This window comes from Phocoena sinus, chromosome X, assembly GCF_008692025.1.
Source record: "Phocoena sinus isolate mPhoSin1 chromosome X, mPhoSin1.pri, whole genome shotgun sequence".
NCBI classification, from domain to species: domain Eukaryota; kingdom Metazoa; phylum Chordata; class Mammalia; order Artiodactyla; family Phocoenidae; genus Phocoena; species Phocoena sinus.
Window position 1 is genome coordinate 61,501,668 of NC_045784.1, and position 16,254 is coordinate 61,517,921.

The following is a 16,254-nucleotide window of genomic DNA, read 5'->3' on the forward strand; positions in this document are numbered from 1 at the left end:
CCTTTGCTCTCTGGCCGACCCCTGATCACTGACTGCGGGACTCCTGTGCCCATTCTACTGTTGGGTCGTAAGGCTTGCGGTGGAAGGGAGGCTGGCAAATGCTTTCGGCGCGTGCTAGGCATCCAGCGCCTCCATCTTGACGTTTCATCCTCACCACCCCTGGAGCCCGGCACCCTCACTCCCCAACGCCCTTGACCCCCTGTATAGATGGGAAACGGAGGCTCAGAGCTGTGAGTCTAACCGGAAAGTGGAGGCCGGACAGGAGGAGGCGGGCCCAGAGGCTTGACAGAGGGAAGCACTCCCACCATCCTCTTCACCAGCCAACTGCCCGGACCACCCACCGGCTTGCGAGCAAACCAAAGGCCCTCGACCCCATTGGTTAGGCTTCGAGGGGGCGGGTGAACAAGGCGCTCCCTGGTTGGCGGCGGCCGGACCAGTGAGGAGGCTGCTGCGCGGGCGTGGGAGGCGCGCTGAAAGTGGCGCGTCCTTTCTTTTGAGGCGAGCTCGTGCGGCGCGTGAGGTGGCTGACGCCGCATTCTGAGCGCCGCACGCCTAGCCCACCGTGACCGCGACCGCGACTCGGGCCATCGACCGTCGACCCGGTTCCGGGGCCGCCCGGGTCGCGACATGAGCTCCCCGGATGAGGTGTTTGTGTGGAGAAGGCGTGTCCGCCCAAAGGGCAAGGAGCGGGCCGGCGTCCAGCGGGGACCCGACCCAGGTCCTGAGCCTGAGGAGCCGCGGAGCGGCGAGGGCGGAGGCGGCTTCCCGGACCCCGAGGGCTTCCAGTTGAAGCGGGAGATGCTAGAAGCGCGAGGGCCGGTGCTGTGGGGCCGCAAAGGCGGACCTGGCTCCCCAGATGACCACATGAGGGACCTCCTGGACCTGATCGAGGAGTCTGAGGAGGCCAACCTGCAGCAGCTGACTGACCAGGACGTGCTGGGCGTCCGCAGATACCCGGACCCCGAGGGCTTCGAGTCTGAGCGGGAGATGCTGGAAGCGCGAGGGCCGGTGCTGTGGGGCCGCGAAGGCGGACCTGGCTCCCCAGATGACCATGCGAGGGACCTACTGGACCTGATCGAGGAGTCTGAGGAGGCCAACCTGCAGCAACTGACCGACCAGGACGTGCTGGGCTTCCGCAGATAACCGGACCCCGAGGGCTTCGAGTCTGAGCGGGAGATGCTGGAAGCGCGATGGCCAGTGCTGTGGGGCAGGGAAGGTGGACCTGGCTCCCCAGATGACCACGCGAGGGACCTCCTGGACCTGATCGAGCAGTCTGAGGAGGCCGAGGAGGCCAACCTGCAGCAGCTGACCGACCAGGACGTGCTGGGCGTCCGCAGGTACCCGTCCCCGGAGAGCTCCACTGCCTTCAAAGAGTCCACCGTGTTGACACTGCGCCTCGAGGCGGGTCCCGGCGGTCGAGGAGAGCCCGGCCAGAGCTGTGGGGAGGCGCCGACGGCTCCAGCCGACCCTCTCCACCTCGGTGGGCCTGAAGCGGGCCGGGCCTTGGGGAACCCTAAGAGAGGCACTAAGCGTAGATTGAACGTGGCTGCGGATCGCCAGCGGCGATCCGCGGAAGGCCTGACCTGGCTGCTGTCTGACTCCGAGTCCTCAGATGAATTCAGTGAGACACAGCTGATGACGGTGAGCACTTACCCCAGAGGAGGAGGCCAGGCCAGGCCCAGCAGACCCGAGGATCCCGGGGACACTCCCAGACACTCGAAGTTCCAAGCCAGGGAGAATTTCCTTCACGTGACAGGCTCTTCCCTGTCGTCGGCTCCGCGAGGACTCTCTTCGGTTGTGGAAAGGCAGGGCGTGGGAGAGCAGGGCATCTCTTCCCCTAAGAAAATGCAGAGCGTGCTGTGGGGGAAGGGGGGCAGCAAGCCCAGCTACCCAGGAGCTGCTGCTGCTGCTGCTGCTGCTGCTTCTGCTTCTGCTTCTGCTCCTGCTGCAGGTGGCCTGCCGCGGGTCACTCCTAGGAAGAACGGAGCCCAGGAGAAGAAATCCGTCGGGGGAGCATCCAAAGTTGCCCTGGGGGAAACCTTCCGTTCCCGGGGTCAGCGAATCTCGGCAACTCCCGTGGAACCGGCCACCTTCCCCCCAATCTCTGGTATTCCGCAGCCTGGGAGACCCAAGAGTTATACCTTGGTCCTTTTGGGAACCAAACAGTCCGAGCACAGCGGTGCTGGGAAGAAATCCGTGGTCAGATGGGCAACGGAATCTGAGGCGGTGGCGGGAGAAGATAAGGACCCAAATAGAGACCCAGCCCCAAAGGGCCAGGTGAGTAGGCCATGCTCCTCCTCTCTCCCCACTTTTACCCCCCCCCCACAGCACCCAGGGCATACGTCTTCACCCATGCTGCCTCTGTCCACTCCTCAGAGGTCAGCATTGGGTGCCCCTCGGTCACTGGGTCATTACGATGCCAGATCGGGCTCCTTTTCCTAGGGACAAACATTAAGGTAGCACTTCGGGTGTCCTGGGCCCGGTTCTCCACCCTTGGCCTCTTTCCAGCCTCCTCTGAGAGACTTGGGCTGGGATGGAAGGGAGGGCTGGTAGCTGAATTGGGTAGGGGGATCCCTTAAAAGCTTCCCCGGAAAGCCTCAGTATTTAGACTCACCAGCTTCCTAAATCCTCCTTCCTAGCTGTTCCCCAGACCTTCCTTGCAGGGGGCCTGGTCTCTCAGTGTCCCACTGTTGTCCCTAGATCAGCTCTGCCTGCTGGCCTGGGGATGACAGAGGGTGAAAGTACTAATGAGATCAGCCTTTCAATTCCCTTCCCAGTTCCCTGCCTCACCCTGGCAGGAATCACACATCTCTCTCTCTCTCACTCTCTCTCCCTCTCTCTCTCTCTCTCACACACACACACACACACACACACACACACACACTTCCTTAATCCAAATCGGTGAGAAATTTTTGTTTCAGCTGCTAACTCACAGGCCAGCGGCATCTTATCTGCGCATGCATCGTAGAAAAGCCAGCAGTGGCGACGTCAACACCCGAAGCCCCCAAGATCCAGGACACTCAGAACCCTTGGCCCTGAACCGGGGAGTAGTCATGCCCAGGGGGCCTGCCCCCTCAGGTGACTGTCGTGGGTTTGATTGGAGGGGAGGGAAGAGGGGTTGAGGACAGAAACCTCTGCCTCTGTCTCGGCTGGGGGCACAGCCTTGCTCCCAGGCAGCTTCTCCCACAGGAGACGGGGTGCTGGCAGGGCTGGCCTTGAGCCACATCATCCTGTGTGGGGTTTGTGCGACCGGGGTGATCGGTGGCAGTGCCCCAAACAGCTGCTCCGGGTGTAGACTTGCAGGGGAACAGCCTTTTCTGTTAAGTGCTGTTCGGCCACATTGCTCTCCCACGTGCTGGCTGTGGGTGCAGCTCTGGGAGGGTCGAATCCAGGGCCACATTGTTTGGGGACCACAATGGCGAAATGGCTGCGCCCGGGGAACAGGGGAGGCAGGCCCAGAGACAAGGTTCCAGCCGCTGGGGAGAGCAGGGGCGGCTGGTTGCCAGCAGAGGGTGGTGCTGCCTCACCTCACTTTAGAGCCCCCTTGGCCCTTTCCACCTCACTGGGAGCCTGGGAAGCTGGATTGTGTGTCCTTTCCCTCTCAGGTGACCGGGAGCCACTTGACCATCCCCCAAGACCGGAAACGCAGCAGCAGCCACTGGGAACGCCCTGCTGTCCTTGGGTAATGCTTCCTCTGCATCCTGGAAATGCAGGCCCAAACTCGAGGGTGGGATCTGGGTCCAAGTTCAGCTGACATGTGTGGGCGACCCCTCCCCTGCCCCCATCACGTACCCCACGGAGGGAGCCCACCTCCTTTCCACTGAGGAGCCCTTGCCAGTCAGGCCCCCTGGCTTTGGGGTGGAGGGCCCAGGGGAGAGGAGAAGGTGGAGGAGAGAGGAGGCCAGAGTATACTAATCATTTCTCTTCCTCCTCTGTCTGCTGGCCTAGTGTCTCGAGCTAGAGAGAGAAGTAGACGAACTTAAGGAGCAACTTGGTATGAGGAACCAGGGCCGGAGAGCGGTGTCTTAGTGCAGAACCGGGTGGGCACCTGGGGTGGGGGTGGGCTGCAGGTGCGGTGGGCCTGGCAGGGACGATCATCCCTGTGGGGAGGAGAACCTCTCAGGCCTCCCCCTGGAGCTGGTTGTGCATGTACAGCTGGGCGTGTGTACAAATAGCAAAGTACTGTCTGGACTGCATGCACACTTTGACAACCAGACCAGTCCTAGGGAATGTCCTTCTGATAGGACTTTTAGAGATGCCTCGTTGATTTTTCCTTTGAACTGCTGCTTGGTGTGGCTTCTAAGGTTCTTGTTGGATTGTTTGTTTGTGTGTGTGACAAGTTCTGAGTGGTTGTGGCACGGCCCACAGCATGAGAGCTGCTGGCACACTTTGTTTCCCTTTAGGAACCGGTTCCACATTCAATTTGGGTGGTAGGGAGTGATCAGGCCCAGAGCTCTTTGCATCAGGTCTGGAGGGGTTTCAGGCTTCAGGGCTAGGCGGTTCCTCAGGGGGATGGGGGACAGGCTTCTATATCCCTGTGTCTGGAGCGCCTGGTAATGCCTGTCCCTGTTGCAGCCGCCATGCAGTACCTGGCTGACAAGTCGCAGACCCTTTGAAGTGAGTGTTACACACACCGTACCCCTTCCCACAGTCCTGGCTGTTCAGCAGGGCTGCGGGCTGGCCCTGGCTTGAGGCTCTTCCCTGACTCTGCTGTTTCACAGGTTGAGCCCAGCGTCTTCCTGCAAGAGGAGCAGCTGGTACCTTTGGGGCCCTGGAGCTGTGGCCAAGCTCGTTCCCTCCTGTTCTTCCTCACCTAGGGCTTCCTCTCCCCCTTGTTTTGCCCCTGCCCCGCCCCAGTTACACAGCAGTTTCCAATTAAAGTACCTCTCATATTCTGTGTTCTGCCTTCTCTGTGGAGGGGTAGGGGTCGGGGTAGGGGGCCGGGGCGGGGCGCTGTTCCACCTCACAGCCTTTTCCAGAATGGTATCTCTGGTAGCCTGTGGTGGGGACTCTAGGCCAGTCTCTGCTACCATCCCTGCAGACAAGCCAGCGGAGTGTCCCCGGTCTGGGTCCTGTGTGTGCTCTGCCTGGCCACATTGGCACCTCCTCCCTTTCCCCGAAGGCCCTCTTCTAGTTCTCTCCAAACCCCCCTCCTCCTCTGGGGTCTGGCGGTTCCCATTCATCTCTGCCATTCACCCTTCCCATCAGCAGGAACTCATGACCGCCTTCCAGAGCTCCAATCTGGAAGCATTCACATCCTGCCTGCCGTAGCCAGCTGACCACCGTCCTCCAGCCGGGTCGTCTGTACACCCTTGAGTGGAAATTGGCCCGTCAGGTTCTATGGCAAGTGTGGTTAGTCGGTCTGTGTTGTTGCATGGTCCCCGTCAAATACTCTTCCACCAGCCCCATGACACAGATTTTCCTGGAAATGATATTTCCGTGTCCAAGCTCAATCTCCCAGACTGCCTCGTTAGGACACACGAGATTGAGTCTGAACTCCATGTTCAATTTCCCCCTCACTCGAAGTTGGGGAGCACTTCTTTCCCTCAGCCAGGACCCAGGGCTGTACCATCCTGAGACTCAGAGCGACAGACGTGTTTTAGTGAGGTGAGGGTGGTTCTGCCTGACACCCTTCCCGAAAGACCAGTGTTTTACTACACAAAAGCGGGTATGATGGTAGATTGGCCATTCAAGGTTGGTGACTGTGTGTCCCTGTGTGTGAATAAATGTAATCAGGAGTAATCTCCCTTGAGGGAGAAAGATGTGATTCAGGGAGTAAAGGGAGTAGAGGCCGGTCCAGGTTCTGGAAGGCATCGAATGAACAAAAGCAAGGGTCGGATCTGTTTTGTTCAAGGCTTGTCTTTAAATTCCCAAAACATGGGAGGGTGATGATGCATAAGTCACCAAACCCCACGACAGGGTTTCGGGATACTCGGAATGTTGGATTCGCTGGAGGTGGCTCTCGATCCTACTCTGTGATCCTATGATGTCTGACAACTACTGTGGGTGTGGATGGAATGAGAATGGGAAGGGTGGCTCCTCAGAGTAGCTCATCTTAGAATCAGGGGACCCATATATGAGGCCACCCAACATGAGCTACCCAGGACAGGGGCAGGATGGGCACAGTGACGATGGGAAGTAAGGAGTGACTGCACCTGGACAATGGGGAGCACTTGGGTCCACCCTTCCCCCATATTCTCACCCTGGCTCCCTTCCAGAGTTCATGGCATGAGCTCAGGTGGACAGACCACAGGTGGGATGGGACAGTCACAGATCTCAGGGTCAGAAAAGAACGTTCGTGGGACTTAATCCTTCCCCTCAAACCCCTCCCTGGAGAAGGTGGGCTTGATTGCTGCCCAGGCCTCTGGCTCGATTCCTAGAATGTACCCAGTGCCCCACCCAGCCTGTAGCAGGCTTATGTTCTAGCCCCTCTTGCTCTGGCACTGCTCCCCACAGAGCTGAGGCTATTACCAATGAGTGTGTGTGCACTTCGAGGAAACAGAGTATCTTAGGCCTTGGACCTGCCTCTGACCAGTAGAGACAGTCATTCCAGGTCATGTGTCCCTGCAGACACTCTGGAGAGAGTGAAGCTAACTACAGGCTGGAGACTGCCATCACAGGAACTCCCTTCCCAGTGCACTCTATGTTGGGTGTGGGACCAGCTCAGTTGTATGGCAACAACCCCTCCGGCCTGAACCCCTCTGTGTCAGAGCCCATTCCCCCAGCCTCTAACTACTATGTGCAGACTGGGGAAAAAGTGAAACCAGCACAGAAATACTGCCCCAAGCCCTCAGGGCCCAGCTATATCCTAGAGCAATGGGGAGAGTGCCATCACAACCACGAGAAACCCAACTTCCTCAGGGCTCTTACTCTAGCCCCTCAGGACCCAAACCCACACCTGAAAGGGCAGTGAGGGCCATTGATCATAGAAGAAGCCCCAGCTCACACCTTGTTCTGGCTCTAGCCCCTTCAACTCCGGACCTGTTTCCCACCCGGGCAGTGACTGCCACCACACCCTAAGGGAAGATGCAGCCCATGCTCACTTCATATCTAGCTCTCCCTCCAGAGTCACTGGGCACATGCAGACTGAACAGGGATAGTCTCACCCAAGAACACACCCTCAAGACTGGGATACATAACTGTCTCACCTAATTTCATAGACACAGAGAAAGTTTTTAAAAAATGAGTAGACAGGGGAATATGTTTCAAATTAAGGACAAGAAAAAATGCTGAAGAAAACACAAAGGAACCTGATAAATAATTTAATTGATGAAGAGTTCAAAGCAGTAGTAATATGAATGCTAACTGAACTGGGGAAAAGAATACACGAACACAGTGAGAATTTTTAACAAAGAACTAGAAAATATAAAAAGGACCAGTTAGAGCCGAATATAATAACTGAAATTACAAATACACTAAAGGGAATTAACAGCAGATTAGGTGACAGAGAAGAACACATAAGCAGTCTGGAAAGTAGAATAATGGAAATCACTCAGTCATAAGTGCAAAAAAATTTTTTTACATGAGAATAGTTTAAGGGACCTGTGGGACAACATCAAGCATACTCACATTTGCATTATAGGGGTCCCAGAGGAGAAGAGAGAGAGAAAGGGGTTGAAAATGTATTTGATGAAATTATGGCTGAAAACTTCCCTAATCTGAAGAAAGAAACACAGAGGAAGCACAGTGAGTCCCAAACAAAATGAACCCATACACACCCACATCAAGACATATAATTAAAAGGGCAAAAGTTAAAGAGAGAATTCTGAAGGTAGCAAGAGAAAACCAAGAGTCACATACAAGGGAAGTCCTTTAAGCCTATCAGGTAATTTTTCTGCATAAACTTTGCAGGTCAGAAGACAGTGGCATGATAAGATTTAAAGTGATGAGAGGGAAAACCCTACAACCTAGGATAGTTTACCCAGCAAGGCTATCATTCAGAATTGAAGGAGAGATAAAGGCTTCTCAGAAAAGCCAACATTAAAAGAGTTCATCAATACTAAACCAACCTTACAAGAAGGCTTAAAAAGTCTTCTTGAAGTAAAAAAAAAAAATGGCTACAACAGGAAATAAGAAATTAAAGGATGGGGAAAATATACTGGTGAAGCAATTATATCATAAAGGCTGGGTATTTACCAGTTAAATAAGCTAGTACAAAGGTTAAAAGACAAAAATTGTAAAATCAACTGTAACTACAATAAATAGTTAAATGATAGACATGAAGATGTGAAATATGACATCAAAAACACAAAATGTTGGGAGGTGAGTAAAAAATGTAGAGCTTTCAGAATGTGTTTGAACTTAAATGACTATCGGTTTAAATCAAATAGATATAGATCAACATAAGTGAACTCCATGGTAACCACAAATCAAAGACCTACTATAGATATACCAAAACTAGAGAGAAAGTAACACAAACCTAACACTGAAGAAAATCATCAAATCACAAGAGAGACACTGAAAGAAGAAAGCAATGGAGAAGAACTACAAAAACAACCAGAAAACAAATAACAAAATAGCAATAAGTACATACCTACAAAAAACCACTTTAAATGTCAATGGAGGAGATTGGTTCAAGACGGTGGAGTAGAAGGACGTGTGCTCCTCCCTCCTGTGAGAGCACCGGAATCACAACTAACTGCTGAACAATCATCGACAAAAAGACACTGGAACTCACCAAAAAAGATATCCCACATCCAAAGACAAAGGAGAAGCCGCAATGAGACAGTAAGAGGGGCGCAATCACGATAAAATCAAATCACATAACTGCTGGGTGGGCAACTCACAAACTGGAGAACAACTATACCACAGAAGTCTGCCCACTGCAGGGCTTCCCTGGTGGCACAGCGGTTAAGAATCTGCCTGCCAAGAAAAAAAAAAAAAAGAATCTGCCTGCCAATGCAGGGGACACGGGTTCAAGCACTGGTCCGGGAAGATCCCACATGCTGTGGAGCAGCTGAGCCTGTGTGCCACAACTACTGAGCCTGCACTCTAGGGCCTGAAAGCCACAACTACTGAAGCCTGTGCACCTAGAGCCCCTGCTCTGCAACAAGAGAAACTACCACACTGAGAAACCCACACACGGCAATGAAGAGTAGCCCCTGCTCGCCGCAACTAGAGAAAGCCCACACGCAGCAACAAAGACCCAACACAGCCAAAACTAAATTAATTAATTTAATTATTTTTTTAAAGAAGAAGTCTGTCCACTGCAGTGAAGGTTCTGAGCCCCACATCAGGCTTCCCAACCCGGGGGTCCAGCAACGGGAGGAGGAATCCCCAGAGAACCAGACTTTGAAGGCCAGCGGGAGTTGATTGCAGTACTTCAACAGGACTGGGGGAAACAGAGACTCCACGCTTGGAGGGCACACACAAAGTAGTCTGTGCATCAGGACCCAGGGGGAAGGAGCAGTGACCCCATAGGAGACTGAACCAGTCCTACCTGCTAGTGTCCAAGGGACGTCTACAGAGGTGGGGGTGGCTGTGTCTCAACGCGGGGATAAGGACACTAGCAGCAGAAGTTCTGGGAAGTACTCATTGGCATAAGCCCTCCCAGAGTCCACCATTAGCCCCATCAAAGAGCCTGTAGGCTCCAGTGCTGGGTGGCCTGACCCAAACAACCAACAAGGAGGGAACACGGCCCCACCCATCAGCAGACAACTGGATTAAAATTTTACTGAGCTCTACCCACCAGAGCAACATGCAGCTCTACCCACCACCACTCCTTCCCATCAGGAAGGTTGCACAAGCCTCTTAGGTAGTCTCATCCACCAGAGGGCAGACAGCAGAAGCAAGAAAAACAACCGTGCAGCCCATGGAATAAAAACCATAATCACAGAAAGACAGACAAAATGAAAAGGCAGAGGACTATGTCCCAGATGAAGGAACAAAATAAAACGCCAGAAAAACAACTAAATGAAGTGGAGATAGGCAACTTTCCAGAAAAAGAATTCAAAAAAATGATAGTGAAGATGATCCAGGACCTTGGAAAAAGAGTGGAGTCAAGGATTGAGAAAATGCAAGAAATGTTTAACAAAGACCTACAAGAATTAAAGAAACAAACAGAGACGAACAATACAATAACTGAAATGAGAACTACACTAGAAGGAATCAATAGCAGAATAACTGAGGCAGAAGGCCGAGTACGTGATCTGGAAGACAGAACAGTGGAAATCACTGCCGCGGAACAGAATAAAGAAAAAAGAATGAAAAGAAATGAAGACAGCTTAAGAGACCTCGGGGACAATGTTAAACGCACAAGCATTCGCATTATAAGGGTCCCAGAAGGAAAAGAGAGAGAGAAAGGACCCAAGAGAATATTTGAAGAGATTATAGTCAAAAACTTCCCAAACATGGGAAAGGAAATAGCCACCCAAGTCCAGAAAGCACACAGAGTCCCAGGCAGGATAAACCCAAGGAGAAACACGCCGAGACACATAGTAATCAAATTGACAAAAATTAAAGACAGAAAAATTATTAAAAGCAGCAAGGGAAAAACGACAAATAACATACAAGGGAACTCCCATAAGGTTTACAGCTGATTTCTCAGCAGAAAATCTGCAAGCCAGAAGAGAGTGGTACGATATATTTACAGTGATGAAAAGGAAGAACCTACAGCAAAGAACACTCTACCCAGTAAGGATCTCATTCAGATTTGATGGAGAAATCAAAAGCTTTACAAACAAGCAAAAGCTAAGAGAGTTCAGCACCACCAAACCAGTTCTACAACAAATGCTAAAGGAAATTCTCTAAGCGGGAAACACAAGAAAAAACAAGACACACAAAAACTAACACAGAACAATTAAGAAAATGGTAATACGAACATACATATTGATAATTACCTTAAATGTGAATGGATTAAATGCTGCAAACAAAAGACACAGGCTCGCTGAATGGATATAAAAACAAGACCCATCTATAGGCTGTCTACAAGAGACCCACTTCAGACACAGGGACACATACAGACTGAAAGTGACGGGATGGAAAAGAAGATTCCATGCAAATGAAAATCAAAAGAAAGGTGGAGTCGCAATACTCATATTAGATAAAATAGACTTTAAAATAAAGAATTTTAAAAGAGAAGAGGAAGGGCACTGCATAATGATCAAGAGATCAATCCAAGAAGAAGATATAGCAATTATAAATATGGGGAAGGCGCATACGCTAAACTGATAGTCAAGTCGCGGAATTGTCTTGGTCCACCTCTCCGTTCAACCAGCCGTTATGTCCTCTCCATGACCTCCTCCAGCTGGATTTTAGCTTGGACAAACCACTCTCCCTGCCCCACTGTTGGCCCACCACAGGAAAGAGTAATTATCGTGTGGCTGACAGGATCTTGGTGCTCCGGTCGGGTATCAGGCCTGTGCCTCTGAGGTAGGAGAGCCGAGTTCAGGACATTGGTCCACCAGAGACCTCCCAGCTCCATGTAATATCAAATGGGGACTCTCTCCCAGAGATATCCACCTCAATGCTAAGACCCAGCTCCACTCAACAATGAGCAAGCTACAGTGCTGGACACTCTATGCCAAAAAACTAGTAAGACAGGAACACAAGCCCACCCATCAGCAGAACAGCTACCTAAAATCATAATAAGGTCACAGACACCCCCAAAACATACCACTGGACGAGGTCCTGCCCACCAGAAAGACAAGATCCAGCCTTATACACCAGAACATAGGCAATAGTCCCTGCCACCAGGAAGCCTACACAACCCACTGAACCAAACTTAGCCACTGGGAGCAGACACCAAAAACAGTGGGAACTACGATCCTTTAGCCTGAGAAAAGGAGACCCCAAACACAGTAAGATAAGCAAAATGAGAAGACAGAGAAACAGACAACAGATGAAGGTGAAAGGAAAAACACAACAGACCAAACAAATGAAGAGTAAATAGGCAGTGTACCTGAAAAAGAATTCAGAGTAATGATAGTAAAGATGATTGAAAATCTTGGAAATAGAATGGAGAAAATGCAGAAAAGTTTAACAAGGACCTAGAAGAACTAAAGAGCAAACAAATGATGAACAACACAATAAATGAAATGAAAAATTCTCTAGAAGTAATTAATAGCAGAATAACTGAGGCAGAAGAACAGATAAGTGATCTGGAAGATAACATAGTGGAAATAAGTACTGCAGAGCAGAATAAAGAAAAAAGAATGAAAAGAACTAAGGACAGTCCTAGAGACCTCTGGGACAACATTAAACGCATCGACATTCGAACTACAGGGGTCCCAGAAGAACAAGAGATAAAGAAAGGGACTGAGAAAATATTTGAAGAGATTATAGTTGAAAATTTCCCTAATATGGAAAAAGAAATCGTCAATCAAGTCCAGGAAACACAGGGAGTCCCATATAGGATAAATCCAAGGAGAAACACACCAAGACACATATTAATCAAACTATCAAAAATTGAAAATCAAGACAAAATATTAAAGGCAGCAAGGGAAAAACAACAAATAACATACAAGCAAATCCCCATAAGGTTAACAGCTGATTTTTCACCAAAAACTCTGCAGGCCTGAAGGGAGTGGCAAGACATATTTAAAGTGATAAAAGGGAGAAAACTACAACCAAGATTGCTCTACCCAGGAAGGATCTCATTCAGATTCAACAGAGAAATTAAAGCATCTACAGATGAGGAAAACTTAAGAGAATTCAGCACAACCAAACCGGCTTTACAAGAAATGTTAAAGGAACTTCTCTAGACAGGAAACACAAGAGAAGGTAAAGACCTACAATAACAAACCCAAAACAATATTTAAAAAATGGTAATAGGAACATACATATCGATAATTACCTAAAATGTAAATGGATTAAATGCTCCAACCATACATTGTTTTGTATGCTGAATGCATACAAAAACAAGATGTGTATATATACTGTCTACAAGAGACCACTTCAGAACTACAAACACATACAGACTGAAAGTAAGGGGATGAAAAAGATATTCGATGCAAATGGAAATCAAAAGAAAGCTGCAGTAGAAATTCTCATATCAGACAAAATAGCCTTTAAAATAAAGACTATTACAAGAGACAAAGAAGGGCACTACATAATGATCAAGGGATCGACAAAGGAAGAAGATATAACAATTGTAAATATTTATGCACCCAACATAGGAGCACCTCAATACATAAGGCAAATACTAACAGCCATAAAAGGGAAAATTAACAGTAACACAATCATAGTAGGGGACTTTAACACCCCACATTCACCAATGGACAGATCATCCAAAATAAAAATAAATAAGGAAAAACAAGCTTTAAATGATACATTAAACAAGATGAACTTAATTAATATTTATAAGACATTCCATCCAAAGACAACAGAATACACATTCTTCTCAAGTGCTCATGGAACATTCTCCAGGATAGATCATATCTTGGGTCACAAATCAAGCCTTGGTAAATGTAAGAAAATTGAAATTGTATCAAGTATCTTTTCCGATGACAGCGCTATGAGACTAGATATCAATTACAGGAAAAGATCTGTATACAATACAAGCACATGGAGGCTAAACAATACACTACTGAATAACCAAGTGATCACTGAAAAAATCAAAGAGGAAAGCAAAAAAAACCTAGAGAAAATGACAGTGGGTTTACGACAACCCAAAACCTATGGGATGCAGCAAAAGAAGTTCTAAGAGGGAAGTTTATAGCAATACAATCCTACCTTAAGAAAAGGAAACATCTCAAATAAACAACCTAACCTTGCACCTAAAGCAATTAGAGAAAGGAGAACAAAAAAACCCAAAGTTAGCAGAAGGAAAGAAATCATACACATCAGATCAGAGATAAATGAAAAAGAAATGAAGGAAATGATAGCAAAGATCAATAAAATTAAAAGCTGGTTCTTGGTGAAGATAAACAAAATTGATAAACCATTAGCCAGACTCATCAAGAAAAAGAGGGAGAGGACTCAAATCAATAAAATTAGAAATGAAAAAGAAGTTACAACAAACAACGAAGAAATACAAAGGATCATGAGAGATTACCACAAGCAACTATATGCCAATAAAATGGACAGCCTGGAAGAAATGGACAAATTCTTAGAAATGCACAACCTGCTGAGACTGAACCAGGAAGAAACAGAATATATGAACAGACCAATTGCAAGCACTGAAATTGAAACTGTGATTTAAAATCTTCCAACAAACAAAAGCCCAGGACCAGATGGCTTCACAGGCGAATTCCCTCAAACATTTAGAGAAGAGCTAACACCTGTCCTTCTCAAACTCTTCCAAACTATAGCAGACGGAGGAACACTCCCAAACTCATTCTAGGAGGCCACCATCACCCTGACACCGAAACCAGACAAGGATGTCACAAAGAAAGAAAACTACAGGCCAATATCACTGATGAACATAGATGCAAAAATCCTCAACAAAATGCTAGCAAACAGAATCCAACAGCACGTTAAAAGGATCATACACCATGATCAAGTGGGCTTTATTCCAGGAATGCAAGGATTCTTCAACATACACAAATCAATCAACGTGATACACCATACTAAGAAACTGAAGGAGAAAAACCATATGATCATCTCAATAGATGCAGAGAAAGCTATCGACAAAATTCAACACCCCTTTATGATAAAAACCCTCCAGAACGTAGGCATAGAGGGAACTTTTCACAACATAATAAAGGCCATATATGACAAACCCACAGCCAACATCATCCTCAATGGTGAAAAACTGAAATCATTTTCACTAAGATCAGGAGCAAGACAACGTTGCCCACTCTCACCACTATTATTCAACATAGTTTTGGAAGTTTTAGCCACAGCAATCAGAGAAGAAAAAGAAATAAAAAGAATCCAAATAGAACAACAAGAATTAAAGCTGTCACTGTTTGCAGATGACATGATACTATACATAGAGAATCCTAAAGATGCTACCAGAAAACTACTAGAGCTAATCAATGAATTTGGTAAAGTAGCAGGATACAAAATTAATGCACAGAAATCTCTTGCATTCCCATACACTAATGATGAAAAATCTGAAAGTGAAATTAAGAAAACACTCCCATTTACCATTACAACAAAAAGAATAAAATATCTAGGAATAAACCTACCTAAGGAGACAAAAGACCTGCATGCAGAAAACTCTACAACACTGATGAAAGAAATTAAAGATGATACAAATAGATGGAGAGATATACCATATTCTTGGATTGGAAGAATCAACATTGTGAAAATGACTCTACTACCCAAAGCAATCTACAGATTCAATGCAATCCCTATCAAACTACCACTGGCATTTTTCACAGGAATAGAAAAAAAAATTCACAATTTGTATGGAAACACAAAAGACCCCGAATACCCAAAGCAATCAGGAAAAAGAAAAACGGAGCTGGAGGAATCAGGCTCAGTGACTTCAGACAATACTACAAAGCTACTGTAATCAAGACAGTATGGTACTGGCACAAAAACAGAAATATAGATCAATGGAACAGGATAGAAAGCCCAGAGATAAACCCACACACATATGGTCACCTTATCTTTGATAAAGGAGGCAAGAATATACAGTGGAGAAAAGACAGCCGCTTCAATAAGTGGTGTTGGGAAAACTGGACAGGTACATGTAAAAGTATGAAATTAGAACACTCCCTAACACTATACACAAAAATAAAGTCAAAATGGATTAAAGACCTAAATGTAAGGCCAGACCCTATCAAACTCTTAGAGGAAAACTTAGGCAGAGCACTCTATGACATAAATCACAGCAAGATCCTTTTTGACCCACCTCCTAGAGAAATGGAAATAAAAACAAAAATAAACAAATGGGATACTTAAAAGCTTTTGCACAGTGAAGGAAACCATAAACCAAAAGACAAACCTCAGAATGGGAGAAAATATTTGCAAATGAAGCAACTGACAAAGGATTAATTTCCAAAATTTACAGCAGATCAATAACAAAAAAACAAACAACCCAATCCAAAAATGGGCAGAAGACCTAAATAGACATTTCTCCAAAGGAGATATACAGATTGCCAACAAACACATGAAACAATGCTCAACATCATTAATCATTAGAGAAATGCAAATCAAAACTACAATTAGATATCATCTCACACCGGTCAGAATGGCCATCATCAAAAAATCTAGAAACAATAAATGCTGGGGAGGGTGTGGAGAAAAGGGAACACTCTTGCAATGTTGGTGCAAATGTAAATTGATACTGCCACTATGGAGAACAGTACGGAGGTTCCCTAAAAAACTACAAATAGAACTACCATAAGACCCAGAAATCCCAAT

The 16,254-nt window shown here is 47.7% G+C and overlaps 1 pseudogene; it reads left to right on the plus strand.

The window, feature by feature from the left end:
• The first annotated feature begins 640 nt into the window (after positions 1–640).
• LOC116747101 overlaps positions 641–16,254 on the plus strand; it is a 29,530-nt pseudogene continuing 13,916 nt past the window's right edge.